This window comes from Otolemur garnettii, unplaced genomic scaffold, assembly GCF_000181295.1.
Source record: "Otolemur garnettii isolate 467f Iridium unplaced genomic scaffold, OtoGar3 scaffold00022, whole genome shotgun sequence".
NCBI lineage: Eukaryota > Metazoa > Chordata > Mammalia > Primates > Galagidae > Otolemur > Otolemur garnettii.
In genome coordinates, this window is record NW_003852417.1 from 9,660,944 (window position 1) to 9,677,928 (window position 16,985).

A 16,985-nucleotide genomic window follows, 5' to 3' on the forward strand; every position below is an offset into this window, starting at 1 on the left:
GCTGGTTCCGCCCCATGCTGAGTTTAGCTTGTTTGGAGGCCTTATCAGGACCGTTCAGTTGAGAATTTTCATTCTTAAGAGACTTTCTTCAAATCTGAAGATATCAGAAAGTCTTTAATCTCACCTTTGCTACTATACGTCCCTCTACATATGACCTCACTCTTCTATTTTATTTTCTTTAATTTCAAAAAATAAAAAAAATTAAAAAATTACTTTTTGAAAGATTTCTGCAAGTTTATCTTTTAATCTTTCTACTGACATTATCATTTTTACTCTCTATCCAATCCATTCAGCCCAGGCTGCTGGAATAATATTTCTAAACTGTAGCTTTACTCATGAGCCTACAAAGCTGACAATTAAGTTTGTGAACTTGTCCCTGTGCCCTTTCATTGGCACTATGGTATGTACAACTCTGTAAGAGTTCATAATCTTGGAGTAGCAGTATTTCACAGCTGTGTTGGTGGTGACAATAGTGGAGTGTCGCTGAGTAGCATTCATTATTGTTGTTGTGTGAACATGTTAGAGATTGAATTAGAGCAATGAACAAACATTACATTTCTTGTTAAAATTGGCAGGAGTGGAAATTCAATGAGGGATATGTTAGTCCACGTTTCTGGGGTCAATGCCATGAAGAAAAGGGAAAGAAAGTATCACTGATGAGGAGCAGTCAGGGTGGCCGATACGGAGCAGAACTGATGAAAACATTGTAAAAACTCATTGAGTTGTGCGTCACAAGCATCAGCTGCCTGTGAGAAGCATAGCAGACCGAGTAAACACTGATAGAGAAACAGTTAGAAAAATCTTAGCTGGACATCTTGGCATGAGAAAGGTGTGCGCAGAAATGATCCTGAAGGAACTCACTGATGAACAAGAACAAAGGAGCACTGAAGTTTGCCAAGACCTTTTGGAGGGGCAAGATGATGTTTTGGGCCATGTTATCACTGGGGTTGAGACATGGGTGTGCCAATATGACCCTGAAACAATGTGTTACAGAGCACAATGGAAATCAGTCAGTTCTCCACAACCAATAAAGTTCAATCAGTCCAAACCAAGAGTTAAAATGATATTGCAACCTTTTTTGGTATCAGAGGTATTATTCATTATGAATTTGTACCAACTGGACAAACAGTTTACCAAGTTTACTATGTGGAAGTTGTGAAAAAGCCGTGTGAAAAAGATGAAAAAGACCTGAACTATCAGCCAATAACTCATGTCTCTTGCATTATGACAATGCCCCAGCTCACATGGCACTGTCCATGGAGTTTTTAGCCAGTAAAGAAATAACTGTATTGGAATATCTTCCCTACCTGAGCTGGCTTCCAATGACATTTTTGTTTATCCCAAGGAAATACTGAAAGGAAGACATTTTGATGACATTCAGAACATTAAGGGTAATGTCCTTAAAATGATGATATCTCTGATGGCCATTCCAGAAAAAGTTCCAAACTTTCTCTGAAGGGTGGGCCTGGCATCAGATTTTAAGGACCCTATAGCTTTCTAATAGGAGTACTTTAAAGGTGATCATGATCATGGTGAGTTTAGCAATGAGATATGTAACATTTTTTCTAAGATGAATTCACAGACTTAATTGTTAGACCTCAGATTCAAAAACTTCCAGTGCCTTTCTAAAAGCTAACAGGTGTCAGAACTTCCTAGTCTGGCATTAGTACCCTTTCAGTTCTCTCTTCCCTACCCTGACCTAGGGTTTCATACTCTAAATTTCTGACCCTAAAGTTACTACCCCTTAGTTCTTCTCTAGCATTTATCTGTGAGTCTATAAATCATATTTTACTGCTGATTGTGTGTATATGTGTGGACATGTGTGTGTGTGGATGTGTGTGGCTACATGTCTATATACCCCTATCAGACCATGAACTCCCTATGACCAGTAACTATTTTGTTTATCTTATCGGCCCCTTAGGACGAGGCACCACTTTTTCCCAGTAGAGACCCCCAAAATATTGGCTGGTGGTGAATAATGCAGAAGTTGAACAGAGCACATGGTGTCCCAGTAGGTAATACATGAGAAAACACACAGAACCCCCCCCCACCCAGAAGCCCCCACCTACGACTCAGCTGGGAGCAAAGAGAAAAAATGAGTGCTCTTACATTTCCACATAAGGGATGTATATTGATTACCTCAAGGTCAGATATGAAAATATTCTATTAAGTACTGTTCCCTGAGGAAGAAATGCAAATTCATGCTCAACTAATTCCTGCTGCACTGAAATTAAGCTTGGTCCAGTTTTCCATGATTTAATGAGATATAAAAGGGACACCATCATCTTCCATCTGCTGCCCCAGGCTTGTGGTCACGACCAAGAGACAAGCAGACTTCATGAGTGGTTACATGAAAAGCAGTGTGTGCCCGGGCAGCAGCTGGAAGACCACTGCAAGTCAGGAACAGCATAAAAGGAAAGGCATCACTTTCAGCCACGGAAGGGCTTTTCAGCTGACGGGCAGTCCTCAGTGAAGCAGTCTATATCCACAGGCTTTTACTGGGGTTTCCACATCTACAGCACGCTGAGCAGAAACTGGGGCCACCCAGATGAGTTAGGCACCAGGAGCTAGAAGACACACAAGTGGTCCTTTTAAAAGTCCCTCACATTTATATGGGTACAGCTTTATAGCTTTCCTTTAAACACATTTGCTTATATCATTAGAAAGTTATATTGAATATGTTAATAAAAAATAAAAGAATCGTATCTATATTTCCATGTACAAAGATAATTGTTAAAACGGAGCAAGTTTTTCTCTTTGGGCCTCTGTACTTTTCAGTGGCTGAGAATATACTCTATTTTCTCCTCTTCTACTTTCTCTCACCAGCAGTTCCCCATGTTAATACATAGTCACTTTATAGTTTTAATCCCACTTTTTAGTCAAGGTAACTGTGCATACAGTAACATTCAATTCTTTTTAGTGTACAAAAGTTTGAGAGTTTCTCAAATGTGGGTTTGATGAATGTTTATAGTCATGTAGCCGCCACCACAGTCACAGTAAAGCAGAGTTGCGTGATCCCCTCTAATTCTCCTGTGGCTCTTTGTGTTCAGCCACCTCTGACCTCCAGATTCTGGAAACCACCCACTGATCTGTTGTCTATTTCTATACTTTTCTTTTTGCAAGAACTTCATATAAATGGAATCATAGAGTAAGCCAACTTTTGGTTTTGGCTTTTTACACTAAGCATGATTTGAAAGTCATCCTTGTTGTTTTGTGTATAACAAGTTTGTTTTTTACTGCTGACTAGTTTCCCTCTGGATGGATGGACCACACTTTATTGACTTGCTTGTTGAGGTTCATTTGGGTCTTGTATAAATCCAATCAGATTTCTGCAATTCCTGAAAAAAGAAAAATAGCTTCACTTACAGGTTTTTGTTTGAACCTAAGTTTTCATTTCACTTGGGTCAGTGCCCAAGAGTACTGCTGTGCTGTGTGATTAATACATATTTAACTTTATATAAAATCTGCCAACCTACTGCTCAAACCTTGGCTCCTCATACCATCATTCTCCAATAAGAGAAATTAGGGTCTATGGAGAAGTGGTGATTCCTTACTGGGGCAGGAAATACATAAGATGAGGTCAGAACATCTTGTAATATCAAAACCAAAATAAAACCAAAACAAAAGTGCCAGGGCGGGGGTGTCAAAGGGACACAGAAGCACTGAAAGACCTCCCCCCACCATGGCCAGAGCTAGAACATTAGAGCAAGAAAGTAAACACTATTGTGTCGTATCCCAAAGTATAAAAGAGATAACCATGTATTCATACTGATGTGAATAACTTAATAAATTGGAGAGAAGACATGACTCTCCCATGCATAAGAATTCTAAATAATTATGTGAATACTTTACCCACGGAGGCATAATTCCCCACTCCTCATGTATAAGTTACACACTGTGGCTTCCTTCCAAAGTGTAGAATGTGGAAAGGGGAAAAGAGAGTCAAGAAGAGCAGCTTTAATGCTGAGATATCTAACACTGCCATAGCTAATGTCAGTAGCCAAAAATCATATTGATTGTATGTACTCTTGAGAAAAAAATTTCTTTAAGAGCAGTGCCTGTGGCTCAAAGGAGTAGGGCACTGGCCCCATATGTCGGAGGTGGCGGGTTCAAACCCAGCCCTGGCCAAAAACTGCAATTAAAAAAAAAAAGGAAAAGAAAAATTTCTTTAAAAAGAACTAAGTTGGAGTTCTCATGATACCTGATTTCCAGAATAGCTATAAAGCACAGCAATCAAAATAGTGTGGTTTTGGCATAAAAAAGATATACATGTAAATAGAATAGAATAACCAGTCCATCTAGCAATAAGCCCACACATATACTATCAATTGATTTTCAACAAAAGGAGAAAGAACTGTCTTTTCATCAAATGCCACTGGAACATGTGGATTTAAAAAATTCTCTCCATTCCTATCTTATCACATCATATCAAGAGTGCATATAATCAAGAGAATTTATGGAGAAGACTCCATTGGCAATCACAGCAGCAACAAAAATAAATAAATGGGACTTTATTAAAAAAGTGATTTGACTAATTTGGTTCCCTTGCCTCTTCATGTACATTTAAGAATCAGCATGTTGATTAAATCCCATTGGTATCTTGATTGGAATTGCATTGAATGTGTAGATCAATTGTGGGGAGATTGGCACCTTAACTACACTGACTCTTCCAGCCTGTGTGCAGAGTACATCCCCCCATTGAATCCAGTCCCCTTGCTTTCATTCTAGGTTTTGTAGTTTTCAGCATGTAGATCTCGCAATATTCTGTTAGATTTATAGTGGACTATTACCATGCTTTTGGTAATAATGTAAGTGGAACGTTTAAAAACAATTGGCTAATTGTTCATTGCTAGTATGTAGAACTAAAACTGATTGTATATATTGTTTTATATCCTGTGACTTTATTAGTTCTGGTAGCTTTTTTGTGGCTTTGTTGGTTTTTTATTTTTTGTCTGTGATTAGAAACAGTTTTATTTCTTCCTTTCTAAACTATTGTACTGCTATCACCTTGAGGATGGGGGTGAACAGGATTAAGAAGAGCTTATGTCCTTGTTGCCAATCTCAGAGGCAAGTGACTCAGTTTCTTCATATTAAGCATGATGTCCATTGTAAGTTTTTTGTGGATGCCTTTTATCAGATTGAAGAAGCTTCTTTCTATTTCTAAATTCCTGAGAATTTTTTTTTTTTTTTTTTTAGAGACAGAGTATCACTCTGTCACCCTTGGTAGAGTTCTATGGCATCACAGCTCACAGCAACCTCCAGCTCTTGGGCTTAGGTGATTCTCTTGCCTCATCCTCCCAAGTAGCTGGGACCACAACACCTGGCTATTTTTTGTTGCAATTTGGCTGGGGCTGAGTTTGAACCCTCAGTGTATGGGGCCGGCGCCCTACTCACTGAGCCACAGGTGCCGCCCTAGAATTTTTATTATGAATAAATGTTGAATTTAGTCAAAGGCTTTTTCTGCATCTATTGATGCAATCAAGTGCTTTTTCCTCTTTAAGCTATTGCTATGGTGAATTATATTGATTGGTTGTGGAAAGTTGAGCCAGCTTGAATACCTGGTACAAATCCCACTTGATTATGATTATGATCCTTCTTGTATATTGTTAGGTTCAATTTGCTAGAAGTCTATTGAGGATCTTTGTGTCTATGTTCACGAGGGATATCTGTCTATAATCTTATTGTCTTGTAACATCTTTGTCTGGTTTGGGTATCAGTTTAATGCTTGCCTCATAAAATGCTCTGGGAAGTATTATCTTCTTTTGTAATTCTAGAAGCATTTCTATAGATTTGGTGGTGTTATTTCTTCTTTAAGTATTTAGTAGAATTAACAAGTGAAGCGTCCTGGGTTGGGAGTTTTTTTGCTTCATTTGCTTTATTTTTTAAAAACATGAATTTAAATTCTCTAAGAGTAAGGACTAGTACTAATTAGGCCTTGTCTCTCTCTCTCCTCTTTTCTCTGGTGAATCTTTACAATTTATATCTTTCATGGAATTTACCCGTATCTTCAAAATTATTGAGATCAAGACTTAGAGTTGTTTGTATGCTCTTACATTTTTAATGTTGGTTCAGTCTGTGATGATGGTTCCTCTTTTCTTCCTAACATTAGTAATTTTTGCCTTCTCTCTCTTCCTGGGCAGTGTAGCTGGAGGTCTATCCGTTTTCCGGCTTTGTCCACCACCAGCTGTGGGCCTCACTGCTCTTTCCCTTTTGTCCCTTTGTTCTCAATGCTGTCAAGTTCTGCTCTTCATTATTATTTTTCTTCCGCTTGCTTTGGGCTTGTGTTGCTTTCTTTTCTACTTCCTTAAGACAAAATCTTGGATCATTGATCTGAAACCTTTTTTCTCTTCTAAGCCTTTGATGTCATAAATTTCCCTCGAAGCACACTGCTTTCAGTATTTTCATCAATTTTGATATAGTGTGTCTCCGTTTTTATTCTCAAACTAATCATCATGGCCTCACTACCCAAACAATAGGAATCACCTGTGGAGCTTTGAAAAGTACCAATATCCAGTCCTAACAAAACCACATGAGTCAGAAAATCTAGGAATGAGGTCCGGGCATTGTTTTGTTTTAAACACTCCCTAGAGTGTCTAATGTTCACCTAAGGTTGAGCAGTCTTGTCTAACCTCACTGAAAGTGATCCCCAAATTCTCATGTTGTAATGCTCATCTGAATGTTTGCTGAAAATGGGTCTTACGGCCCCGCCCATAGAGTTCTGATTCAGCAGGTATGCTACTGTGCTCTGTGGAAACTGAGGTTTTAAAAAGTAGCCTGTGTGATTCTGATGCAGGTGGGCCTCAGACCGCCCTTTGAGAAAATCTGCATTAGAAATCCACAAACTAAAGAAGTGGGCTCCTGCTGTTGTCCCAGCTGTGTGCTTTTCAGAAGGCAAAAAGTAGCCAGAGGGTTGCTGACCCTCCTTGGGGAGGGTACCCCCCACCCGCCGCTGTGCTGGCACTGACTGAGCAAGTCTAGGATGGCTAAGTTTAACTTCCTGGGGTCCTTGGGATGGCCTCGTTACTGCTGCTGCTGCTGCTGCTGCTGCTTTCAATACCACTTTGTGAGGCCAGGTGGAATTACTTTCACAGATATCAGGCCTTTGTTCATGCAGTTTTCTCTGTCCAAATGACCCCCTTCCCCTTTGCCCTTAGTTGACTCCTTCTTGAATCCTCATCCAGGAAGACTCTGACCTTCTTCCAACACGAAGTCTCCAGATTTCTTCTACATCCTCAGGGTTTAGTCCAGGGATTTGGAACATAATAGATCTTCAAAAAATGTGGGCTGAGCTGATCTAAGCTGAGAGTTCTTCCAATAGGGCATTAGTAAAGGATACTCTACTATTCTGCCGTCCTACTGGTTTCAGTTTAGGGTGCTGGCAGAGCTGTGACTCCCCACCTGCCTGGACCATCCTGACCGTCAGGAACTAGTCAATGTGTGGGTGTAGTGGAGGCAGCACACCTGCTCTCCCAAGCTCTGGCCCAGCCTCTGGCAAATAGTAACTGCTCAGGAATATTATTTAATTGAGTGGCTGGCAGGAAACAAAGTAGGAAAAAGCCAAGAGTTGTTCAGAGTGAGGCTGCAGAAGCCCCACAAAGCCCTGAATCATTGAAGAAGGACTCACTTAACTTGTTATTTGTGAGATGCTAATCACACAAAAATACCCAAACTCACTTCTAGACTTTCTAAGTATAAGAGACTTATAACCAGAGAAGGACTTAACTTTTGTTTCTCAGAAAATAGGAGAAATGACACTATTCTTCTGTACATTCCAGTTAACGGATTAATGTAATGAATGCTAGTAGGTCAAATACTGTAGTTTTGTAAGCATGCGTTTAAGCTGCTGCCAACAAAGATGTTGAATCTCCCTGAAGGAAACAGTTTTTAGGTCCTTTAGAAACATTGATTTACAAACAACCAACTTGATAAATAGTATTTCTCAAGGTACATCTCAGGGCATTTGTTTATCACAGCCTGCTGTATTTTGCTATAGGAGCTTATAAATAATAGAATTGCTTTTCTTTAAAAAAATCATAGAAATCCTTGCACATTCTCCACAGTTATTCAAACCAAAGAGAGCTTTTACATAGAAATAAAAAGCAAGAGTTTTTTTTTTTAATTCAAAGAATTAAATTATGTCCTTTTTTGGTGTAACGTAAGATAGAGAATGGGTGATAGGATCGTCACTCTGTGAGCTGCAAGGAGGTTGGATCAGTTAACAGTCACAAACCAATGGGGGCGACCAGGGACATGTGAAAACAAACCATCCTTGACCCTTCTTTCCATTTGGTTTGTGAGTTAAGCTCTGAAGGCTTGGGAAAGAAGATGAATCCCCAACAATTAAAAAAAATAGATTTATAAAGAGTAGAAAGAAATAAAATGAGAGTTAAAGAGGATAAAGCCTTAGGGACATTGTTCCTAAATTCTGCACCAATGTGTACTGTGTAGCAGCAAACTCAAAGGGCACCACAGGATGCACAGGGGTGTCTAGGTGTTGAATTAACAATGTTAACTTAGATCACACTGCATGCCCTTCAGTCTTCACCGTGTTTGTGAAGTGGGGTTTCTGACAGTGGTTGGGGTAAAGAGAAGTACAGAGTGAAAATCATTTGTGCAGGAAAAAAGGGTGGAGCTGTCTGACCTGATTTCAAGGTTGGAGAGTTCCTACAGGACCCAACAGCCCACACATCCCACCATCAAGTCATTGTGCTTACTTGAGAATTAAAACTATGAATATTAAAAGAAAAAAACAAAGAATTGCTAAGGATAGTTTGAGGTATTTGGCTGGAGAATACTGATTATGCTAATCTGTTGATTAGGACTTCATTCATTCCATAAGAAAATATTTGTTGAGTACCTACTATGTGTTGGCCACTGTATTAGAAGCTGACTGTGCTGAATGATGGTAGAGGAAAGCTTCACAAAACACATGGTGGCGAGGTGGACTTAACAAGGAAATTTTATTGTAGTTCTATGAATGTCTTGAGTAATTTCTTGCCTTCTTTTGTCTCTTCTGTGTTGATGTAAGATGTGTTGGTGGGATTGGACCGCATGACCTCCAAGTCCTGTTACATCTTTTGTATCAAGGGCATTACCAGGTGACTGAGAAATGAGACCATGCCCAGGTGATTTCAGTGTGGAAGGGGTTCAGCATGTCAAGGGTCCCCATGGAAACAGGCTAAGAAAGCTTGTGTGGCTGCCGTAACAAATGAGGACTGTTCATAGTTCTTTCTGAAGGGGATATGGGAAACTGGGATGGAAGAGATCTGAGAAAAATACTGGTAAGAATTGGGTCTATTTTCCATGTCTCTGTATTATCACAGAAGATGGGCTGCAGTCAAAATGAACACAAGCACTGAAGCCAAGCTTAAGGTTGGCTGTATAATGTACCAGAAAAAACTGTCCGTGATTGTCTCAGATTTTGGTTTGATGTTTCTGTCCCACTCAATTGTTAGCTCTCTGAGGTCTCCTTCCTCACTTCCTATGTGATGTTAGGAAGTGTCTAACGGGTTCAGATGCACAGACTACAGGAGATACTGCACATAAGACACTTAAGGTTATAACATTATACTGAGTAGGTTCCAAATTTTCTTTCTAATATAAAAATATGATGATCTGGGATCTTCTAGCCTAAATTGTGAATATCTCTTACTTAAGAATTATTCTCAGGTAATGATGACTTTAATGTTCATCTCCTTGGATTGAAGTATGGGTTTGCTTCACAGGATTTCCAGCTGTAGGTTTCTAAGTATTTTCTCCTTATACCAAATTACTCCTTTGCCAGTGCAGTATCTACCTGCCGTTGGAATTTCCTTTGTAAAGCCCAGTTTTGATCGTATTACTCCTCTGTAAGTATGCTTCAGAGTTACCCGGAGAGCTTGTTAAAACACATGTTTTAGGCCCCATGCCCAGAGTTTCTGACTCAGTGAGTCTGAAATGGACCCTTGAATTTATGCTTTTTCTAACAAGTTCCCAGGTAACACTGAAGCTGCTTGTCTAGAGACTACACTTTAAGCACCATTGCTGTAAGAACACAAAGGCTCTAATGTTACATTCTTTGGGGATATGTCTGGTGTGTATTTTTATTTGGAATTTTCTCATGCTCTTTGCTTGAGTTCCTTCTATTGGTAGAGTTCATCTTAGTTTTCAAGCTAATTTTATCTCCCTAGGAAGCTTCTGAGTATATTGATCACCCAGAATTAGGGAGAAAGCACGGGCTTTTGTTTACTTCCACAACACACTGTTTGAACTCTGCCTTCGTATTTATACCATTTCGCATTGTACTAGAGCTAATTGTGTTTGCCTTCTCTCTCTCATTCATTGCCAAGCCCATGAAGAAAGGAAACATGTTTCATTAATCTTTGGGGCTTCTAAAGGATCAAATTTCATTGCAGTGCCTAGGAGGCAACCCCAGTAATTATACATCCTTTCCTCCCCTCATTTCTTTAATTATCTCAACCCTCAGGGAAGATAACAACCTTATGGGTAGCAACCACCTTTCCTTCTGAGATAGAAGGGTATGCACAATTTAAATGTCAGAACTAATGGATTTTATCGGCAACATAATAGAGAAATTCACCAAAGTTAGAAGGAAACCAGTCTAAAACATTGGAGAGGGTCTGTATCGTAAAGATGCTGACCCCCATTGTCATAAATCAAGCTGTCACGAGGAACACTATATAAAGTCAACTCTAATCTAATGAGGTGTTTGAATTATTGTTAAAAAAAAGAAAAAAAGAATGCCAGAAGCTATTTCTTCTCTGTGGATAGTTCTCTTCTATACCAAATGTGTGGGAAAGAACCAAGGGAATTAGTAATGAAACCAAAGTAAGTGCACAGTCTGGGGAAAGTTTTGTTCAAAATAAATTTCAGAGACTATAATATAATCAGTCTCCTTAGATACCCTGCCAGTTTCTGAAGAGCACAGAGTGAAGCCAACTCTCCCACATGATCTGCTGTACCCTGTTAGTGAGAAGCTGCTTTGGGGCCTCCTCCTGCCTCTGTCCTCTGCCCCTGCCTTTGTCTTGAACACCAGGTCCTATTCTGGTCCTCTTCCCTTCTTAGGTCTCCTACTAGGCTTAGAGCTCTCAGTGTGACCCCATGATTTCCTCTGTCATCTTTTGGCTGATGACTATGTCCCACCAAGATCTTTCTCCTTAGGCTCAGATTCCTGGAGCTGACACTTTTAATTCCCCTTGGCTATTCCACCGGTGTCTCAGATTCACTGTGTCCCAAATTATGCCATCATTTTCCTGGCACTTTGGCCATTTGTGAGGTATCTGTTACAAAGAGTACAGAATTGGTATAACCACTTCAGAAAACCACACAATCACTTCTACTAAAGCTGAACAAATTCATAACTTGCGACCCAACAATTCCACTCCACGGTAGGTAGCCAACAGAAAAGCTTACATCTGTTCACTAAAAGATAGACACCAGAATGTTTATAGCCACACAATTTGTAATATCTCCAAGTTGGAAACTATCCAAAGGGCCTGTTGAGTGCAGAATGGATGCATAAATGTGGTTTGTTCATATGATAAAATGAACAAACTATGTGGAATACCATGAATGAATTGCATAAACATAATTTTGGGGGAAAAGCCAGATACAGAAGAACATAGACTAAATGCTGCCATTCATCACAAATTTGAAAGCAGGTAAACAGAATTAGTGTTGTGAGAAATCAGGAGAGAAAGCATACCCTAGGGGAATGTGAGGGGACGGAAGTCCACGGGCTTCCAGAAGTACTGGTCAAGTTCACTTCTTGGGTCTGGGTGCTGATGTACAGGATGGTGTTCAGTTCATGAAAATTCTTCTTACTGTACACTTGAGTTAGGCACTTTTCTCAATGTCGACTATGCATCAAAAAAAGTTGCAAAAGAAAAAGAAAGTAAAAAAGAGCACAGACCATCACTTTCACTCTCTCTTTAGCTGCTGGGAGTTTAGCCCTCAGTTCTGCTTTCTCTCATTTCTCTATGCTGGGACTATGTGGCTCATTTCTCCATAGGTGGCCAAAAATGGAAGAAATTACCCCAATAGATGAGAAGACGTGATATGTGAGGGCAGACTCAGACAAGGTCTAGTCAAAGTGATATTTCTAACCATCTGCTTGGCCCTCCTGGCCCCCAGAGATCTCTGTGCCCAAAGCAGGTCCCCATGAGCACTGCCCTTAGTCTAGAACTCAGCTAAGAAGAGATGGAAAGTTGAAACTGTAGTGTGAGTAGCTTGTGGACCTGGTTTCCCTTTTCAGGGGACTGCACAGTTTCTGTTCTTGGTATGTGTGTGAATCAATTTTATGGTTTCCAGATAACTGTGGTTTAAAAGCTATTATTGGTTGGAAACCTGGATTGTATCACAAGTGGGATAAAGACCATTATCAGCTGAGTTGCAGCATTGCTGTTTTGGTTAACAGATAAACTTTGGAATCTCTGTGACTTAAAAGATAAAACCTGAAATCTCATTGGATTAACTGAATAAAAGTTTATTTCTGGATGATGTTAAGCCTAGCAGCTACAGTGGCAGGCAGGTGGGGAGAGGGGAGACTCTGTACCACAAAGCTACTCAGGCTTATGGAAGCTTTGGCATCTTCAACATGTGGTTTTCAAGGTCACTGTGGACGCTGACATCCAGTTGCCACAGAGGGGAGAATAAGAGTGGAGGATTTTGCAGTAAGTTTTAAAAGCCAAGCCTGGCAGAGGGCTCCCTCATGTCTCTCCACTTTTTATTAGTCGGAATCTGGTCACGTAACTACATCTCCAAGCAAAGGATTCTGGGACACACAGTCTAGCTGTGGGCATTGTAAGCATAGAAGAAGACAAATTTCATCAACAGCTAGCCGATCTCTGGCACATTTAGATTTAGTGACAAGCAGAGAGAACCTAGACAGCGGTGACAGGTAGGTGTAAAAACCAAATGTGATCCCCTGTTGGCTTGAATATATTGTAGGACAGGTAGCAAGAGGTAAGGTTTCCTGTCTGGTGGGCTGAAAGAAGGCATCCAAAGTAATATTGAGCCCTTGTAACTCAGAGATGATTTTTTTTGTGTGTGCCATAAACTGAAATGGGAACACTGAGAAAATGGGGGCGCATGTCTATTCCACGGTGAGTACACAGAGAAGGAAGACCAACTCTCCTAGGCTGTGTCCACCCACTCCAGCCTGGGCCTTCTTTTGTACACTCTCACATTCCCAGTCACTTGAACCTGACACTGACTTCTGCCATCTCTACATCTATCTAAGGATGTACTATGCCCTGTCAAGTTCATGCCCTAAATTCTATTCACCCCCTTGCATCAGTCCATTTCCATTGATACTGTCACATTTCTGATCTCTTTAGCTCTCTAGTAGGCTACTGCGATACCTCTCTATCAGATCTTCCCACCTAGTCTCTTTCCTCTGATCTAAGCTCCATACACTGTCAAAGTATTCTTGTACCATTATTCAAGTGTTCAGTGACTCTCTGTTGCCTACTAAATTAAATATAAACGCCTTCATGTAACATATAGAACATTTTTCAATGTAGTCCCCAAAAGGACTGTTCTTCTTCGTCTCTGGAAATTTAAAAACCTTACAAATTTTGTTTCTCTGATGAAGCCAACTCCTTGTCATTCTCTGTACAATCCTGAAATTTATTGCTCAGACTTCAAGCATACCCTTTCTGGGCTTCTAGTCATTAGTAACACCTGATTCAAATGTCACCTCTTCCGTGAGACTGCCAAAGGTGCCCCAGGGAAAGTCACTTCCAGCAAGACTCATCTCGATTAAGCACTCATCACATTGCACGGTGGTTTCTTATTAGTCACTTCCCTTGCTGGACTATGCTGGTAGGCCACAGAGTAGTGAGAAAAAGTAAAGATCTAAAAGTCAGATTGGACCTGAAGTGATTTCCACCTTTGCACATTACTACCTGTGTAGCTTCTATAAAATGGGGATAGTAATATTTACCATATGATATTGTTCTAAGGATTAGAAATGCGAAAAATATCTAACACAGGACCAGGCACCACATGCCCTCCTTCTCCTCTTATATTTCATCTCATATAAAAGGAAACCACTCAGTAAAAGCACTCAGTAAAGAGTTAATGAGTAAACTCAAAAGTCCAACATCCGCAACTATCGGATGCATACCTTCATCACAGCTCTCCCTTTCCCCTAACCCGTTGTAAGGAGGAAAAGCCCCGCAAGCTAGTTCATGCATAATGATTACATCTACAAAAGGTTAGTTTATGAATTTTTCTTCTCTGGACAATGGCAAAGAAGAGTTTTTGTCCAGTATAGTTAAAATCAGAAGACCTATCTTCTTGATTATTTTAGTTTCATAGCTCTTAAAGTCAGCTGCTATAAATTCTCTGACTTTGGTCTTTTTATTTCAAAGTTGTCTTGGCTATTCCTGTCTTTCATTTCAAATAAATTATTTAATCTGTTTATCAATTTCTTAAAAAAATTTCTGCTGAACTTTGGTAGGGATTGCAATGAACTGTAACCCAATTTACAGAAAATGTACATCTTAACTATGTTAAGTCTTTTCATCTGTGAACGTTATGCATTTATTTAGGTTTTCTTCCATTTCCTCCAGCGATATGTCATAGTTTTAGGTAAAAAGGTCTTGCATATTTTTAATTGTATTTAGTCCACGTTTATGAACTTTTAAAAATGCTTTTGTAAATTTTATAATACAGTTTTCGTTTCTAGTTCTTTTTGTTCCTAGTGTTTAGACTATTTTTTTTTACCTACAGGTTTGTTAAATTATTTTACACATTTTGTTCATAGATAGGTAACTATTTATACTATCTTTTTATTTTTGCTATTTGACAAAATTTGGTTTTCGAAGGCTTTTTCCTTTTATTAATTTGGTTAATCTATTTGCATAAAATAATTGATTTTTTAAATTACTTTTAGAAAACTTTTTATTTTGATATAATTTGTCTTTATAGAGGATTTGCAAAGATAGTATTGAATGTTCCTGTATTTTCTTCACCTAGCGTCCCCTGATGTTACCATTTCATAACCATGGTAAATTTATCAAAATCAGGAAATTAACATTGATACAATACTATTAATTACAGAGAATTCAGATATCATCAGCTTTTTTGTATCTTTTTTTTTTCTATTCCCAGAGCCAATGTAGATACCTCCCTGCATTTAATTGTTTTGTTTTTTAATCCGCTCCAATCTGTGAAACATTCTCAGTGTCACATTTCAATTTTGCCTTCATTTTCAAAAGGTGTTTTTTTACTTGGTATAGAATTAAAGGTTGGTAGTTTTTTTCTTTTAGCAACATAAAGTTGTTTCACAATCTTCTATATTACCTGGGTCCTGATGCAAAGTTTGCTCTTAATTTTACTTTTCTTCCTCTGTATCTGATATATCTTCCTGCTTGAAGCTTTTATAATTTCTTCCCTTTATCACTAACTTTCATTAATTTGATTTTAGTATGCCTTGAGGTAGCTTCTTTAAAAATATGTTTCTTTTGCTGGGTGTTCATTGGGCTTCTTAGGTCAGCAATTTTATAGTTTTCATGACATTTGAAAGAATTTTGGGGCAGTGCCTGTGGCTCAGTGAGTGGGCCACCAGCCTCATATACTGAGGGTGGTGGGTTCAAACTTGGCCCTGGCTGATCTGCAACCAAAAAATAGCCGAGCGTTGTGACGGGTGCCTGTAGTCCCAGCTACTTGGGAGGCTAAGGCAAGAGAATCACTTAAGCCCAGGAGTTGGAGGTTGCTGTGAGCTGTTTGACACCATGGCACTCTACCAAGGGCAACAAAGTGAGACTCTGTCTCTACAAAAAAAGAAAAAAGAATTTTGGTCACTGTCCAAATACTTTTGACTGCTCCTAGAACTTTAGGGGACTCTAATTACAAGTGTATTCAGCTGCTTAAAATTATGACTGTGAAAGTCACAATCCTGAAACTCAAAATCCCTAGAATATAATTCTGGAAAAAATAATTGGAAAGACATTTATTTACATTTTAAAGGGGGATTTATTTTAGAAGTATAAAAACATGACAAAATGCTCAACAGGCCATTTTATGCAATACAAAAGATGATAATAAATACATGTTTTTGCAAGCATAATACTCATATATACTAACAATAGTCCCTGAGATATAACAACTATGAGCAGATGAACTGTATTTATAAAAAAATTGCTTATATAACTGTATTTATCTGCAATACTATGATGGACAACCTATGTCTTTCAAAGAAAAGAATTATCTTTTAATTTATTGAGGACATTTTAACATTTATAAGCAACACACATGATGTTTACAACACAAAGTTAACATTGTGATAATGCTCTTTGATGAAGTCAAATTTGCAAAAACAAAAAAATTAAAACTCTTTAAAAGTCTTTACATAATTTGTGCCTCCACTTCTGGAAATATGTGAAGATGAAATACATAGCATAGAAAATTGTAAAAAAAGCTGACAATTTAATATAGGGAGAAGAACCTTTAAAAACACTAAAGTATTAAATTCAACATACGAATAAAAAAGACGTATTATAGCGATAGATTATGGGCAATTGCACCGAGGTAGTTGGCAAGAGCAGGCCAACTTTCACGATCATTAACTATATTGGAAGTCTTTCCTAGTTATGAATGGTTGCTTTTTTTTATTTTAGGACATGACTCCTCAAAGAATGTGTTCACATTCATTTTCTATGTGGTGCTGCTCTTTTGGAAATTCTTCTATGATTCAATATACCCTAGTATAAACAATTTCTATTAAAATTTTCCAATCTTCTATGCTTCTATGTTGGGGCATGTGGAAATCTGTTTTGTATGAACTTGTATACAGACTACAAATTTAGTGGAAACAGTATTGGGGATGGGACAGCTACACCACTGCATAAGTGTTTTCTTGTCCTACCATGCATATAATTATTTTCAAACCAGTTAGTAACTTCATGGCTTCTTTGTGCAAATGGGGCTTAAATTCATTAAAAGTTTGTGTGAATTTCATCAGCTGGAAGGAATGCCAA